The 16,353-nt window shown below is 48.0% G+C and overlaps 2 protein-coding genes and 1 pseudogene across 3 annotated transcripts in view; all 3 read left to right on the top strand.

Moving 5' to 3' along the window:
• LOC132217181 (ER membrane protein complex subunit 2-like) overlaps nt 1-4,628 on the top strand; it is a 5,964-nt pseudogene extending 1,336 nt beyond the window's left edge.
• LOC132216848 (carcinoembryonic antigen-related cell adhesion molecule 21-like) overlaps nt 1-16,353 on the top strand; it is a 169,395-nt gene that overhangs the window by 38,002 nt on the left and 115,040 nt on the right. The window lies entirely within an intron of this gene.
• The window catches only part of LOC132216850 (carcinoembryonic antigen-related cell adhesion molecule 1-like), a 38,077-nt gene that overhangs the window by 7,214 nt on the left and 14,510 nt on the right, over nt 1-16,353 (top strand). The gene's annotated exons all lie outside the window — the stretch shown is intronic.

Here is a 16,353-nt window from a genome sequence, read left to right as displayed (position 1 = left end):
TGTAGTTTTGTGTTTTCAGCTACCCTATGTTTATTTATAGGACCATTTAATTCATTTACATTTTAAGTGATTGTTGATAAATACATAGTCATAGCCATTTTATTATTCATATTTATGCTTTTTCCCTTCTTCTTAAAGAAGTCCCTTAAACATATGTTTTTATGCTAGTATGCCTTTCAGCTGCCTGCATGCATAGATGAGATGGTCCCAATTTTCCGCATACTCTCCCACCAATACCAGCAGTTCGATCAGCCGCCGGAAGCCTGCTTGTCCGAGCTGACACAGTTCTTCTGCTCCCCTAATCCCAAGCCTCTGCGCTTATCTGCTTGACTTCATTTCCGGCCCAGCCAATGTCGACCAGGGGACCTGGGATCACCGTGTTCACCCTCCCAAGTATCGTCCTTGGCTGGAACATGGTGCCGCTCTCTGTTGTCTCTGGGGTGGAGGTTTCTTTCCACTTGGCACACGTGAAAAATCACTGGGAAACTTGGGTTCCTCCTCATCATATTCCTCTTCCAACTCTTCATGTTCCCCTAAAGCCGGAGACATAGAAAGGTGGGAAAAGTTGCTAGAAGAGCTGTCTCTTCCCCCAGAGTAAGGCTCTTCAGGGATCTCAGGGGTTCCCTGGCTGTTGCAAGCAGATGGAATGGAAAGAAGAGTTTTTATCCTTCTGGGGCCCAACTTCATTCTCTCTTGAGAGTTCCTGGTCCGCTCCTGATTCTTCTGAAGGTGCCTCACTCTGATCAGGGTCCTCTCCATTTCTAGGGGGTCCTGGACCCTTTGGGGGCCATGGCTTGGATCCGACCAGTGGGCCGGGTTTGGGGGTTATGTAGACTTAGGACTAAAGTGCTTTGGGAGGCAGTGGATACCATTAGGAGCAGGCCTCGCTGAATCCCTAAGTCCTGAGAATAAAAGTATTTCAGGGTCCACAGAGGGTCCTAAAGTCCCAAGGGAGGCACCACCACTATGGTGGGCTCCACACAACCCTCTTTCTCCAGGGTGCTTCTGGGCCATGACCCTCTGGCTTCCTGAAGATTTTAGGTCACAGCCATGATGGTAAGTTCTGATGCCAAAGAGTGGTGGTAACTCCTCCCCCTCGAGCTGCTGGGCCCAGAGCCAGGGGAGCTAATAGAGCAGCTCCCCTGCCTCCCCCCAGCAGTCTTTAGCAAACCCCTACTCTTTCCACAGCCACAGAACAGATAGGCTCTGCATGTCAAATCTTTGCTGGCTTACTCTTCCCTGAGACTGTGCTGCCTCAGGCCTTGGGTGTCTGCAGAACAAAGGCTGAGGTGTTGGTCCTGCAGAGCATTGGGGTCCCAGGGAGGGGAGCAAGTGTTCAGGAGATACTGAGACTCCAACATGGGGATGGGGTGGGGGGTCGGGGGTGCAGGTCCACCCTAGGAGGACAGAGTCACTGGAGCTGGAGGACAGGGTTGGGGAGGAAGAGGAAGCCATTCTTCCAGACCTGCGTGTGGTCTTGAGAGGCAGGGTGGAATTTGGAAGAAAGAATAAGATTCTGGAAGACTCAGATGAGTGCCCTTGATCCTGGGAACAAACAGGTGATTTGGGGAGTCCGTGGTGGGGTGTGCACTTGCTCAGATGGAGAGAGAAGACAGCAAAGCACTTAAAGAAAAAAGGAGGAAAACAGAACATGGGTTGGGGGTGGGAGTGGCAGCCGTGGTGTGGGGGAGAATGGAACCCTAATAGAAGTAGCCAGATAAATGTGGGGGCACGTGTGACTAGAGGCTCAGGAGTCTGAGGTTTAGGACTTGTTGGCCTCAGAGAAGGGGAATGGGACACTGGGAGAGTGTGAGAGGGAGACTAGCAGCCACTGGGGGCTGGGAGTCCAGAGAGCAAGGGGGTGTGGGAGGGTTTGAGGGATGTTCAGGCTGAAGGCTGGAGAAAAGGCAGGAGGAGATTCTAAGGAGGAAGGAAGTTGGGTGCCCTGTGTCAGATCTGAGGAGGGTTACAAAATTCGAGAAACTCCAGCCTGGGGGGAGGGTGGGAAAGGTGGGCAGGTGGGTGTTGAGGGTAACCCAGAGGTTAGAGTCCAGGGATCCATCTCAGTTTCCAGATTGAGGGCCAAGGTTTTCAGGGCTCTGACTGGTGTGAGACTGGTGCTGCTCCTTTCCCAAGGCCCGTCTGGGTCCCCCAATTTCCACTTCAGCAGGAAGCGCCATACAAATGCAAAATGTCGCCTCCCCAGGACCCCAAGGGTTCTGATCCCCAGGCTGCAATTGGCAGTAAATGCACAGGAAGGAGGCACTGAATGAAGGCTGAGGAGCAGCCTGGCAGTGGGTGTTGGGTGCTTGATAGAAGGGGATAGAGAGGCAGCGTGTCCTTGCAGCTTGCAGAGCCCATGGGAGTGACTCAGGTTGGGAATACAGGTCCTTAGATGGCTGCGGTAGACTTGAGGCAGGGTCGTCTTCTGGGGTGAGAGCTACTTGCTCACATACAGTTCATCTTACATAAAGGACCTCCACAGTGTAATGCTCTTCATGTGTCCTCTGAGCATGCCCGTTACTGCCTTGTTTTCCCAAAAGGGCTGTTTGGATGCTGAACCAAATAGGATTGAAGTACCATGCATGGATAAGTCCACTTTTCAAGACATTTCACCACCCAGAGCATGTAGCTCACAGCTCCTCCAGCCTCCTGAGGAGGTGCCAACAATACTTTAAGAAGGGAGTTGGGGGGGGCGGGGCGGGGGCAGGGGGAGATTCCTGGCACCAGTGACCAAAAATATGCCATCTGGAAGCCTTTGGAAGGTTTCTCTACACCCTGTGCATTCCTTCACTGTACCCTCTAGGCTCTCATTTCTACTCTGGCTTCTTTCCATGTCCCTCCCTCAGGTCAGGGATTGTCTCTTCAAACCACCCACAGTGTGGACTCAGCCTCCCTGGTGGTTCTCCTATGAGGTAGGTGGTCAGCCAAGCCACTCAGGACTCTTAAATCCACCACTGTAGCCTCTGGCCCTGCCCTCCCTGACCCTTACCTCTTCTCTAATCCTGGAGCCAGTGCCTGGGCTGGCAGCTGTTCTCCCCAAAGAGATGCCCTCCCCACTCCCTCTGCATCCGGTATGCTTTCTCCATCCAACCCAGCTACCCTCCAGGGCTCAGGTCACAGACCTCAGCACAGAAACAGGCCATAGACTGTATTGGGTTTAAAGAAATTCATTTAATTTTTATGCTCTTATATCTTCCTCCATCTGACATATTGGATGGTATGTAAGTAAATTGTTGTGGGAGCAGTTTTTGAATTACTGATATTTCAGTTAAGTAGTTTGGAGGAAGGCAAATATAATTAATTGATTATACATATTTAATTTCCTTAAACCATATTTGTACATGTTGGTTCTCAAAGCTTCTTCTTTTAAAATAAATGTGATATTTCCCACAGTGTTAATGTTAAAATGTTTTTTCCATAGCGGCTGCAATCATTCTCATTATAAAGATAAGAATATCTTCAATGGTGTAAGTATACATCCGTTTTATGTATGTCATTTACTCCTCCTTTAGATATGTTATTAATTCCTCTAGAAAAAAAATAGCATAATCTTACCCATGAAAAATGTTACTAGGTTATGCCCTAGAAATTGGTTTAGTTTTTTTATATTTCTTAATGTCTGTAAGCCAATTAAGTAGATGTGTGTGTTTTTTTAACAAACCAATTCTAATTATTTCCTGCAAACTTGAATATATAGACATATATACTGACAACACAACCAGCGACCTACTTTAGAAATAGTTTCATTTTTAAAAAATTAACATTCTGAGGAGAAGGCAAAGATCTGAGAGATTTATGATGTCACTTAAGAAGAAATGACAGAGAAAATGGAGAAAAGAAATAGTGAGAAATTGTGGAAGTTGGACAGGAATTGATTAATGGACATGCTACTAAGCTTGGAGCTGATATTTGGATCTATATGAACACGTGATGAGTGCAGCCTAGACTACAGGCAGGAAGACCCGGCTTGGCTTGGCTAAGGAGTTAGGAAGACAGTTCTCTGGCAGTCACAGAGTCAAGCACTAACTGGCATGAGATTTGAAGCCATGGAAAGATACGGTGATGCTGTACAGCTGTATGATGGAATCTTGCATGAAGGTCCAACTAACACTGCACCTGGAAAGCATAAGGTTGCCACTCTAATAGCCCAGGGCAAGTGTGGAGGCCATTTGGGAACTGAATGAGTGTCTGGGACAATTTGTTGGAGACCAAGAAGCCTGGCCTGGGTGTGCAGGGCTTCATATCAAAAGGCCGTTAAAGCAGCCTTTTCCTTGGAGGAGCTTATGCTGACTAATCCACACAACCACGTACACTGTCAGCAGTACGCTGAGGTGAAACACACCCAATGGGGACTTGAACACCTTGAACTTTCAAGAAAGTGTTCTGCACAGGCATTGACACTGAGCAGCAATATAAGAGCTTTGTTTGGACTTGACATCTGAGCAAGTCATATTGCTTCTAACCCAAAAAGCAAGTGCAAACGCAGAAAAGAACAATATGCTAGTTGGGCAGCTCGTCAAATAAACAGAGTTTATTGGTTTGCACGTTGAAGGAAGAAGGAAACCACATGCTCTCTAAAGGCCGTTGAAGGCATGTTGGAAACACTGCAGATTGCCCAGCCTTAAGGTTTCCAACACTCTTTCCCGTTACCTTTCACAACTGCACAATTTGTCTTACTGGCCTGTGACTTATTTACCGAATGCCCAGTGCCATTTACATACTAATTTTCTGTTCAGGCAGTTGTAAAGGATGTGTTTATATGAACCTAAAATTGCCTTTTATTGATAAACAGAAAGATGAAGGAAGTCCATGGAAGAAAGATTTAAGAAGAGTCTAATTGATTTTACATCATTCTCTTCAGATCACACACATTTAACTGCTTTTGAACTATAACCTGATGTAGAAATAACCTCATTAAACAAACTATAATAATTTATTTAAAAACATAAATAAATAAATAATAAATATTTTACCATAAAACAGGTACAACAAGGGAAAAGCATTCATTGATAAGAATTGGAATAAGCTGAACTTATTCATTCAGATGGCTAAGCCTTTTATTTATTTTTATTTTTTTATTTTTTTAATATATCTTATTGATTTTTTACAGAGAGGAAGGGAGAGAGATAGAGAGTTAGAAACATCAATGAGAGAGAAACATCGATCAGCTGCCTCCTGCACATCTCCTGCTGGGGATATGCCCGCAACCCAGGTACATGCCCTTGACCAGAATCGAACCTGGGACCTTTCAGTCCGCAGGCCGACGCTCTATCCACTGAGCCAAACAGGTTTCGGCAATTTTTAGAGAAGACTTTCAGCATTTGTATTTGCCCTCGGTAAACACTTTTTATGGAGATGAGGGAGGTGGTGCTCCTTAGGTAAGAGAAGCTTTTAGTCAATCTTTTAAAAAAGCCCTTTCCCCCATTTTCCCTTTGGTTGTTTAGCCTCAGGGACTATGGGCTGTGTTTTCATCCCTGTTATCTGTAGGAAGGCCTTACACATTGCTAAGAAGGCTGTCAAAACCTTATTAGACTCTTACTTTTGCCAAATTTCTGATCCTAAACTTATTAAATTCTTTGAAATATCTTGTCAGCGTTCAGACAGGACAAACAGCAAGACATTTTTAAGCACCTGCTCAGATGGCTAACTGTTCTTTTAAAGGAAATATTTTGTTTTTAGAAGCCTCTGCTTATCAACCAACAAACGTATTCCATTGTCCAGGAGAGGTTTGGATTCCTCTTCTTATGAAATCTCTTTCTTAGGACAAACAACATAACAGTCACGGACAAGAAATGGAAACAAAACAACACACAACCAAATAAATACTCACCCATCAGGAACCCCTGTGAGCTGCTACGGGGCACTTGGTAAAAGTGTGAGAGCTGTGACCAATCCCTCCTGAGACAGAAAAGATTCTTTTCCCTGTGGTACAAGGTCCTGCGGATCCCACCCCATGCCGCCACCTGGACCACCATCCCCCTGAGGGACACCCCTCCCAGCCTCAAATAGAGACACTTGACCTCACCCAGGAAAGCAGGGAGACCCAGCCTAGGAGGGATGCACAGTCAGAGCAACAGCAGCCCATGGAAGCGTGAGCACAGAAGGGGCTCCGCAGGTACCCCAGCCCATTCCAGGGATGCTGGCCCCTGACAGTGAGGCCACTTTAGGTCCCGGTTCCTGAGCCACATACTAGTATGTTAAACTAAAAATGAAAGGCCAACGTGAGAGGCAACAAGCTTTTATTTGAAATTAAACATGAGAATAGCTGCTTAAAAAGCACTGATTCAGGCAGAAGCACAGAGTGTTTATTTATAAGAAAAGGAAGGGAACGCTAATATCAACAGAGGGACGGCCTTTCTGTTGGTGCCAATAAGGAAACATAGTGATGCTCATTCTAAGAATGTTTTTTTTAAATATATTTTTATTTATTTTAGAGAGGAAGGGAGAGGGAGAGATAGAAACATCAATGACTGGAGAGAATCATTGATCTGCTTCCTCCTGCACGCCCCCCACTGGGGATCAAGCCTACAACTGGGTCATGTGCCCTTGACCTGAATTGAACATGGGGCCCTTCAGTCCGCAGGCCAATGCTCTACCACTGAGCCAAACCCGCTAGGGCTCTAAGAATGTTTTTAATTTTCAGTCTGGTAGTCACCTGACCAGGAGTCATAATATCGTCTTGCTTGTCATCTTCATAAACAGGGTTTTGGGGTCACAATGTCATTTTAGGCCCAGTTCAAAGGTTACTTTGTCCTTTTTTAGCATCCCAAAATATTTGAGGCATAAGATGTGCAAGGCCATTTACCTGGGATGGCAGCTCGGGCCCCATTAAAAATGGCTCCATGTGTGTATATATTTTACAATTTCCTTTGCTGTGCAAGAGCCTTTTAGTTTGGTGTAGCTTCACTTGTTTATTTTTACTTTTGTTACCTTTTCTTTTGGTGTCAAAGCACATATAGTATGAGGGTAATTAAACCGCAACCACAATCGCTGGTTTAGGAAACACATTGTAGTTCTGAGAACATACTGGTCAGGGAGATGTACCCAGATTCTGTCACCAATGCCTCAGCCTCTATGACATCAGACAAGCTACAAAAGCTTCCTGGTCTGTTTAAACTAGCATGTCCCTCAGGCTCTATAACTGAGAGGAGCCCTGTGCAAAGAGGACCCAGTGTGACATTTGGAACTAAACAGGTGCTGAGCTAAGATTGGTTTCTCTTTTATTCCCTAAACCGAAGCTTTAAAAAAATTATTTTCAAATACACAGGACATTCAATGTTATATTGGTTTCGGGTGTACAGCATAGTGGTTAGACAGTGATAACACTTACAGAGCGACCCCCATAGGCCTCGGACCCTCCTGTCGCGGTACATAGTTATCACAATGTTAGTGACTCCCCTGTGCTCTACTTCACATCCTTATGACTATTTGTTGTCCGCTAGTTTCTCTTCTTAATGTCTCGTCTCAGCAACCACCAATGTCCCTGTCCCCAGTGGCTGCCACATAAAACTCCCATGTCCTGCCCTGGGTGTACACAGCACTCCCCGGGGTCCCCCGGGTATTCAAGCCTGTTGTCCGCCAGCCCCAGCCAGCACCCACTGCTCTACTCCTAGGAGCCCCTTTGCTCTGCCCACCTCCCCAACCCCACGTACCACCACCTCCAGTTCCTATGCTAGGCCTTCGCTCCTGCTGCTCCCATCACCAGCAATGTCCTCATTTCTCTTGGAGGCTCAAATTCTAAATGTCCACCATGCTGGAGCTCATGTACCATCACCTGTTAACATATGCTCAGGTTTCAAACCCAAACACTCAGTCTCTGCCCTTTGGGAACTTAGGTTCTAGTCAAGAAAAACAGACATACTGTAGATTAATAACTTGGAGAATGCTGGGGTCCAACCCCAGCAGGTCCAGGGGTCCCCAAAGGTGTGGACGGAGTCGGCGGAGAAGGAATGACACGGAGACAGCGTTCAGTTGATCAGCAGCCTAGCCAGGATCTCTAGCCAAGTTCTGGTCAGGATCTCCAGCGAAGTTCTGGTTAGGATCTCCAGCCAGGTTCTGTGTCCATGTTCCCTCGCTAGGTTCTCCAGCCAGGTTCTGTCCAGGTTCTCCAGCCAGGTTCAGTCACCAGGTTCTAGTCAGGTTCTCCTGCCATGTTCTATCCAGGTTCTGTAGCCAGGTTCTGTCTCTAGGTTCTTCAGCCATGTTCTCTCGCTAGGTTCTGTCTCTAGGTTCTGTGACCAGTTTCTGTCCAGGATCTTTTGCCATGTTCTCTCACTAGGTTCTGTCTCTAGGTTCTGTGGCCAGTTTCTGTCCAGGATCTTTTGCCATGTTCTCTCACTAGGTTCTGTCTCTAGGTTCTGTGGCCAGTTTCTGTCCAGGGTCTTTTGCCATGTTCTCTCCAGCGAAGTTCTTCTGTGTCTAGGTTCTGTGTAGGTTCTGTGTCTAGGTTCTGTGTCCTGTTGTCTTGTTACATCTGTATTTATACCAGTTGATTCCAATCCTATCAATCTCTATTCTAAAGGTTAGGGCGTTTCTTATCTCCATTCCAGGGAGTAAAGATTATGTAGTTTAAGCATGATTGTTCGTAGTTAAAGTGATTAATTACCCGCCTGGCACTTAGTTAAGGGATTTTATTCCCTCCCTAACTTCAGGGGAAAATCCCTACCTGGAGAAACAACCTTTCTCAGAGAGGTGACCTTGGTTAAAACACATAGTGCCAAGAAGGTGAGCAAACATATTAAGAACAGTATGCCATATATGCCAGGTCCCTTGAAACAGCAAGGACGGACCGGCTCCCGGCAGGAGAACTGTGGGTTTTATGGACTCGGGCTAGAACACAGCTCGCTTTGAGTCTCCACTGTCCCCCTCACTGGCTGTGGGCCCTTTGCCAAATTATTCTCTCATCCTAAAAATGGAAGTAGTAATAGCATCTAATTCACAGGGTGGTTGTATGAACTAAATAAGGAAATGTGTGAAAAGGGCTTAGCAGAGTGTCTGGAACACATGAAAAAATGTCTATCCTCAAAAACTGGTAGTTAAAGCCAGTGAGTAGCAATGTGTAGCAGCCAGGGTGTCAGTACATCTGGGTGCACTTTTATTCATACTCTCACCAACATGGAGCATGGCCGACTCTCTGAGATCTTAGAAACTGAGAGATCAACGGGACACCACTGACAAGTAGGGTGGATGAGGTACAGAAATTCAGGTTGGTAATTTAAGTATCACGTCCAAGATTAGACAACCAATTCTGCCCAGAGTCTGAGAGGTGGGGGAGGAATGGTGAGGACTCTGTAAAAACCTCCTTGTCCCTTTACAGGATCAAAGATTTGTGGTTCAGAGAGGGGCCCAGGGATGGGAGACAAGGTCTTATCAGCTGAGAGATGCTGGAAACGAAACTGGACACTGTCCTTTGGGGGCATAAATTCATATGTAATGAATTATGCCACAGTGTGTGATTCTGAAAATATAGAGAATCTACTATGACATAACTTTCTTCATAAGAAGATCTTTCTTCTTAATTATAGACATGATTGCGTTTATCACTAAGATGCTTGAGATGGTAAGAACATCAGAGTAGACTATCAAATGGCATGGCATATAGATTTGTTATCATGTATTTTCTCTTCCCAGTGTCTACAGAATTTTCCCAACCTGACTTTGCAGAACAACCCAGTGGTGTCAGTCTAATGTGTGGTTACACCCTTTGAACTCCCCCAGGCCTCCAGCTGGTGAGCTGTAATCACCTCTAAATATGCCTCCAACTGATAAATCAACTTTTGGTTGATTACAGTTAATTTTTCTTAGATAGTAAAGATGTTTGTTTCTTCTCTTTTTCACACCCTGAGAAGTACAGGGTGCCATTTGGATACTTAATATTAGAGATCAGTGTAGGTCAGTGGTTCTCAGCCAGGGGAGACTGTACCACCTCCTCTCCTGTCTCCCCAGGACACAGGGCGATGTCAGAGGAAATGCTCTTCACACGGGGGCGTGGAGGGTTCTACTGGACTCTAGTGGGTAGCGGTCTTGGGGTGGTGCTAATCACCCTACAGTTCCCAACAAGAACTACTGGCCCCAAATATCACTGTTGAGGAGATGGAGAGCTCGGCTCCTGCCCTGCCCCCAGCGGTCCCAACAGGCGTCCCCTCTCCCTGCTGTTCTCATCTCTCCTGACCCTGTCCACCTCCAGTCCCCTCCTCTTGCATCTTCAGTGCCAGTGCTTCTGAACCTACATGTGCTTTTTCTCCAAGGTCAGCCCTAACCTCTCCACAATCCCGCCCCTTTCTCTCCTCTTCCAGCAGGGACAGCCTTTGTCCATGTCTTGATTGGATTGTTTGGGGTTTTTTGGTGTTGAGTTTTATAAGTTCCTTATAAAGTTTGGATAATAAGCCCTTTTCACATGTATCAGCAAATGTGTCCTCTTATTCAGTGGGTTATCATTTCATTTTGTTGATGGTTCCCTTTGTTGTGCAAATACGTTTTATTTTGATGTAGTCCCATTTCTTTATTTTTTCTTTTGTTTCCCTTGCCCAAGACAATATATCAGAAGAAAATATGTCTGAGATTTTACTGCCTATATTTTCTTCTGGGATTTTTATGTTTTTGAGTCTAGAATTTAAATATTTAATCTATTTTGAGTTTAATCTGGTGTAAGGTGTAAGAAGATGGTCTAGCTTCATTTTTTTTGCATGTATCCATTTCTTCCCCTTCAGTGCTCCCAGCTGCATGCATGTTTACATCATTATATGTTCTTCCTGCTTTGTAGAATATTAATTGATGATAAACTCATGGGTTTATTTCCAGGATCTCTATTAAATTACACTACTTAGGGAAATGTTCCTCAAACTCTCAGTGCTTTGGAGAATTACCTGAGGTGCTTTTTGATATGGAGATCCCTGGACTCCATGTTCTTATGGCCAAGCCTGAGATAAATGGGGCTGCGGGGAAGATGTGCTAATGGGAAGAGCTACAAGGACAAGGCAAACAGGTGGGTGTCATTCTACCTGTGAGAAGGAAGCAAGGTTGAGAAGAGTGATTCCATCTACAACATGAGCCTTTGTTAGATGTAGAAGACCTCACCATGCATCCTTGCATGTAAAATAAATATTTGTTAAATGACTCTCAAATTCCCTTACCTTGATGCTTCACGTGTGTTCAGGGATCCAACACACACACACACACACACACACACACACACACACACACACACACACCTCAGGGAATCTTTATGGTCATAAAAAGCAACAAGAGCAGAGCAAAGAGAGTGAATGGCACCCAAGATGTGCCAGGGGCAGTCAGCTCATAATCTGCTCTGAGGGCTGAGATGGAGCTGGGGAAGGGGCAGCCGAGGCAGGAAATAGGGAAGGTACCAGGGGTGGACACTGCTGTCTGGGAAGGAGCACTATTCCCAACACAGAACACATCTCTCTGCAGTCCTATGGATACAGAGGGGCCTGGGCCTGGCTGTCCCTGCCCCATCCCAACACCAACCCTGAACCAGGTGCTGAATTTGCCGTGGGTGGGATGGAGGTTAATGGTGACAACCAGGGAAGCATGTAATTCCAAACTCAAAGGCATGTCCTCCAAAACAAGAAAATATCCATGCATTCTCTGTTAAATTGCCAAGGCCTACACTCCTGACATCTAAACTAGCAGGAAGTTCCATCATTCCCTGGGTTCCTGCCCCACATGTCCACTTGCAGACACACAGGGTGATAACAATTGTCCCTGTATCTCTCCTTTGTTCAGCTGCTGCCACCTCCTGGCAGGTGATGGTAATCAGGACATGGAGCCTCAGAGCCTGGTCCCACAGCTCACCAGGAAGGAAGGACTGGACCTCCACACTGGTGGGGTCAGGGACAGCAATGACCATTCTGCAGCCCTGGGGGGACTGGGCAGTTGGGCAGACAGAGCTGCCCGAGGGTGAGGGGGACAAAGAGTTGATGCAGGACTGAGTGGGGAAGCACTGAGGCCTCAGCTGGGAGCACTGAAGGGGAGGTAATGGAATGTTCGCAGGGAAAAGGCTGGATTCTGCAGAGGAAATGCTCTGGCGCACTGGCTCAGCTTCAGGCGCTAAGCAGGCTGTGTGCCTCCTGCTGGCCCTCATCTCACAGCTCCCACCTCCAGGTAAGGCTCTCTCCTCACGTCCACCTCCCCTCCCTCACCTGGGCTCCTCATGGTCCACTCTACATGAAGGGACTCTGGGTCCCTGTAATACACTGCAGGGTGGGGGAGGGGGGGCTGAGTCCCAACACAGAGAGCCCGGCATGGTGTCCTGAGGAGGGTGGGGAAGGGCAGGGAGGTCCTCACCCTCCCACCTCCTGGGTCCTGATCTGAAGTTGATGGCAGAACCCGACACCACCTGCTCCCTCAGGTCCTGAGAGAACCTCCCCCGCCACCCCGAGCAGACCTCCCCCTTCAGTGCCATCATTTGGACATTTTCTTCTTTGTATGGTGGCCAGCTGATTTCTGGCCCTTTTAGGGAACATATGACTCCCTGTGTACATGGATGAGTAACAGAAATGGGCAGAGAACTTGCTTTACTGTTCACAGATGATCTAGCTGGACCTTTGAAAGCTTAAAATCATAGGAGTGTCTACATAAAATCAACATCTTCAGAAAAAACACAAAGGTGGCGTTCACCATTTCCTTAAGAGCACAACTGCCAAAGGGACATTAATAATGAACTAGAAGTATATGCATCACAGTTATTGGTAAAATAAAGTTGTTTCTTTGTCCTTAAAAGAGGATTCCAGTGCATTATCAGTATGTCTTCCCACCTTCTGGAAGCAGCTGGCTATGTATAACTGTCATGACTGTTTAAATATCAAACACAAGACTAGAGGCAGCTCTTGACCCACCTCCCAGAACCAACTACCTGCGACCACGTTCTTGGGGTGCTGCTGAACCCTGATGTCTCCGTGTCTGCCACGTACCTGCCTGGTCAGTACTAAGCACCATCCTACAGCCCACAGTCACCAGAACCCTGCCCACCTCACTTGGGGATCATCCAAGACCTTAGGACCTTCTGGAAGCCGAATGTCTGCACCAAGCCACCCACCCCTTGACCTGCTCCTCCAGGTCAAGGTCAACAGCAGAAGTGAGGGTCCTGTGCCTGCCATTCCAGGCATGTGGCGGCCACCTAGGCTTGGAGACACTTTCCAATGCATGGCTCTGATCCTACAACCCAGCCCTATTCCCCAATGCTGGTAGGGTTACTAGAGTCAGAGGGTTTGGTGTGCTCCGCACCAGGAGCAGAGTGTGGGACCTCAAGCTCACTCTTCTGAGAACAGAGAGGCCATTCCCTGTCCTCAGGTCAGGCACCCAGATCAGTAAGGCCTCCACCCTCAGAGGAGCACTCAGACCTCAGTGCCAGGGAGACCGTGCGGAACACTCAGGAGCCCGAGGTTTGACCAGGAACCGCTCTTCTTCAGAGCCCATTGGTGATGAAGCCCCAGATGAGAAACGGGGGAAGTCCTTTCCTTGTGCCCTGAGGGGTCTCTGAGCAGAAGCCTTCACCCCTGTAGGGAGGATGACACCCAAACTGCTGTGGGACCACACCCGCCCGGGCCCCAATCCTCAGCTGTTTGAGGACTCAACTCAGGGCCTCGGGCCTGACCTGGGTCTGCAGTAGTGGCCAAAAGTGGGGACCATTTTCTGCTAAGGACACCCACCTGCCATGTCCCCCCACAACTGCCCTAAAGTACAGTCCTGCCAGGCACCTCTGGAGACTTCAGTGCCAGCTGCTTCCACCTGCTGGGCCTGCATCTCACCATCTCACCACCAGGGGCCACTGACCACCACAGGCCCCTCAACAGCTCCCACTGACAGACCTGCCTACCTCCCAGACTCCTGTCCTTCTCCTGGGCAGCCCTCCAAGGAAAAGAGTTTGTTTGGAATCATGAGATCTCAGCCACCTGCATCCTGCTCTGTACTTCCTGTGGGCACTCTGGTCCTCCCAAATAGAATCCACTTTGGGGCCCTCAAAGGAAGATTGGAAGCCGCTTGTCATCTCCATCCAGTCCCAGCTACAGCACCTCCCAGCCCTGCCCCCCCACACTCCTCAACACCTCAGCCCCCACCTTTGTCAATCGCAAGGGCATCACACCCATCAGTGGCCTGTGTCCGCATCACAGCAACCCCAGCTCAGCCAAAGCTGCTGCAGCCTCTTCTAGATCTGTGAACCCAGCACTCCCAGGTTCCTGTCTCAGCCATCGAGGAGGTGGTGCTCACCACAGGGCTCCTCACCCATCTGTCAGAAGCTGGAAACCCAAGGCCTCTGTGCAAACCGAGGACGAGGCCAGACAGGACCCCTTTGGATATGAACTCTCCTCCTGTGCACACTGGAGAGAGTCGTTCCTTTCAAAAGATTTGCCATCGCCCTGCCTGCCTCCTCTTCCTGCTTTCTTCCTGGGGAGCACACTTCCCAGAAAGACTCACCTTCCCCACCTCCCCATTTGCTCATGGACAGTCTCAGCCAACAGACATGAGAGAGGGTCTCCCTGAAATTGTCCCCTGTGGACCAGGCAGCCCACAGCCACATGACATTCCACCAACACCTTTATTCCCAGGACATGCTGGACACCTCTCCCTTCATACCCAGGAACTGCAGGTCCTTCTGAGACACCCAGGCCAGGAAGTAGGGGACTGGCTGCTGGCATCTGGAGATAGAAGGTAGGTCCCCTTTCAGTCATCACCCAGCTTGCCCCCTTCTCACCCCAGAGTCCTCTCTGTGGCCTTCCTGCTGGGAGGAAATCCAACCTTCGCAGAGCATTTGAGAACTCAGGGAAGACCCTGTGTCACCAAACAGTGGGTCCAAGCTGCCTGTCACTACTCGAGCCAATGAAGCAGAGACAGGGTGGAATCATATATGAGCGTTTATTCCAGTGCTGCCGGCAGCATGGGAGAGCAGCAGGTCAGCCACAGAAATCTGCGCTGCACCCCACCACAAGCCAGTTTTTTATATAGCAAAAGCACAAAGGAAAAGTAGGCAAAAGGGCAGTTTACAGACATGCAAAAGGACTAGGGGTCTTCAAAAGGCTTGGTGATATGCAAAGGCTGGGGTTACACAGGGAAGTAGCCAAAGCGAGGGCCAGATGGGCAGTTAACAGGTAAGCAGGCTGGAGGTGTGCAAAGGCCTGCAGGTGTGCACAGTGGGCTGGGGGATCTCCAAAGGGCTGGGATTCTAGTTTCTGCAGCCAAGTTGTTCATCTTTCCATGGTAATGGGCAGCTCCAAATGGGGAGGAAGCGCTGCTCCAGGTCAGCTCCAGCCAGGGTAGAATGTGCCTTCTTTAATCAGAATAAAACAATCATGGTTAACAGAGAGTGAATAATATTTCTTATAAGACTAGCTGGTTCCCCAAATTCTATGGCTGCCCCCTTTCACAAGTGCCTAGCTGGGTTGAGTGTTACAAATGGGAAAAAAATCCCCAGGTTAGGGCAGCAGAGGGGCTATCTGAGTGGTGCTGACAGACCCAAGACCAGGACACAGCAGGGGCTAATGCTGGCGTGATGGGGTCATCCTCTCAGGTGAAGGGGTCTCCATCAGCCTTGCTATGCAATTGTGCTCCGATGCTCTCATAATTTTTAAACAAACAAATTTAGATGTTTACAAAAAATGGCAAGTGAAACACGCTCATGGATTTATTAATAAGCATTGGATTTTCACTTCTGTGTTTTGTGGACTGCTGTATGCCCAGCTATACTGCCTGGGAGAGCAGAATAAGCTCAATAAATATGTGATAAATGACAAAAAGAAAGACAATGGGCTCCACAGGCCAGTAAGATCCACCTCCCCTGAGAGCTTGTTAGATGCAGAGTCTCTGGTCCACTGCACACCAACTGAGTCAGAATCTGCATTCGTCTTTGGCTTTTTTATTATATGTTTTTTAATTGACTGGTTTTAGAGAGGAAGGGAGTGTGAGAGAAACATTGATTTGTTGTTCCACTCATTTAAGCATTTAATGGTAGATCCTTGCAGATGCCCTGACCTGCCATCAAACAGGCAACCTTGGCTTATCAGGAGGAAGCTCTAACCAACTGAGCTTCCCAGCCAGGGCTCTCAGAACCTGTCTCTGAACAGGAACTGCAGACACTCCTGTGCACAGGAGAGGGGCGGGGCTGCCCCACCCCCAGTTCACAGGGTCTCAGCCTGGTGGGCATCCACATTAGCTGGGGAGCTGATAAGCAGCATTTCTACAGTGTCCTGTAGGCATCACCATCTTTACCACCGTCCACAGGTGATCCGATGCACAAGGGGTTGACATCCCTGTGACAAGAGTTCTTCATGTCACCCCAGGGCTCCTGATCAGAAACAGAAGTCCAGAAGGAATAAGAGAGGCCCCAGGGGGCGC

This window comes from Myotis daubentonii, chromosome 15 (genome assembly GCF_963259705.1).
Source record: "Myotis daubentonii chromosome 15, mMyoDau2.1, whole genome shotgun sequence".
In the NCBI taxonomy this organism is placed as follows: domain Eukaryota; kingdom Metazoa; phylum Chordata; class Mammalia; order Chiroptera; family Vespertilionidae; genus Myotis; species Myotis daubentonii.
This window is presented reverse-complemented; position numbering and strand designations above follow the sequence as displayed.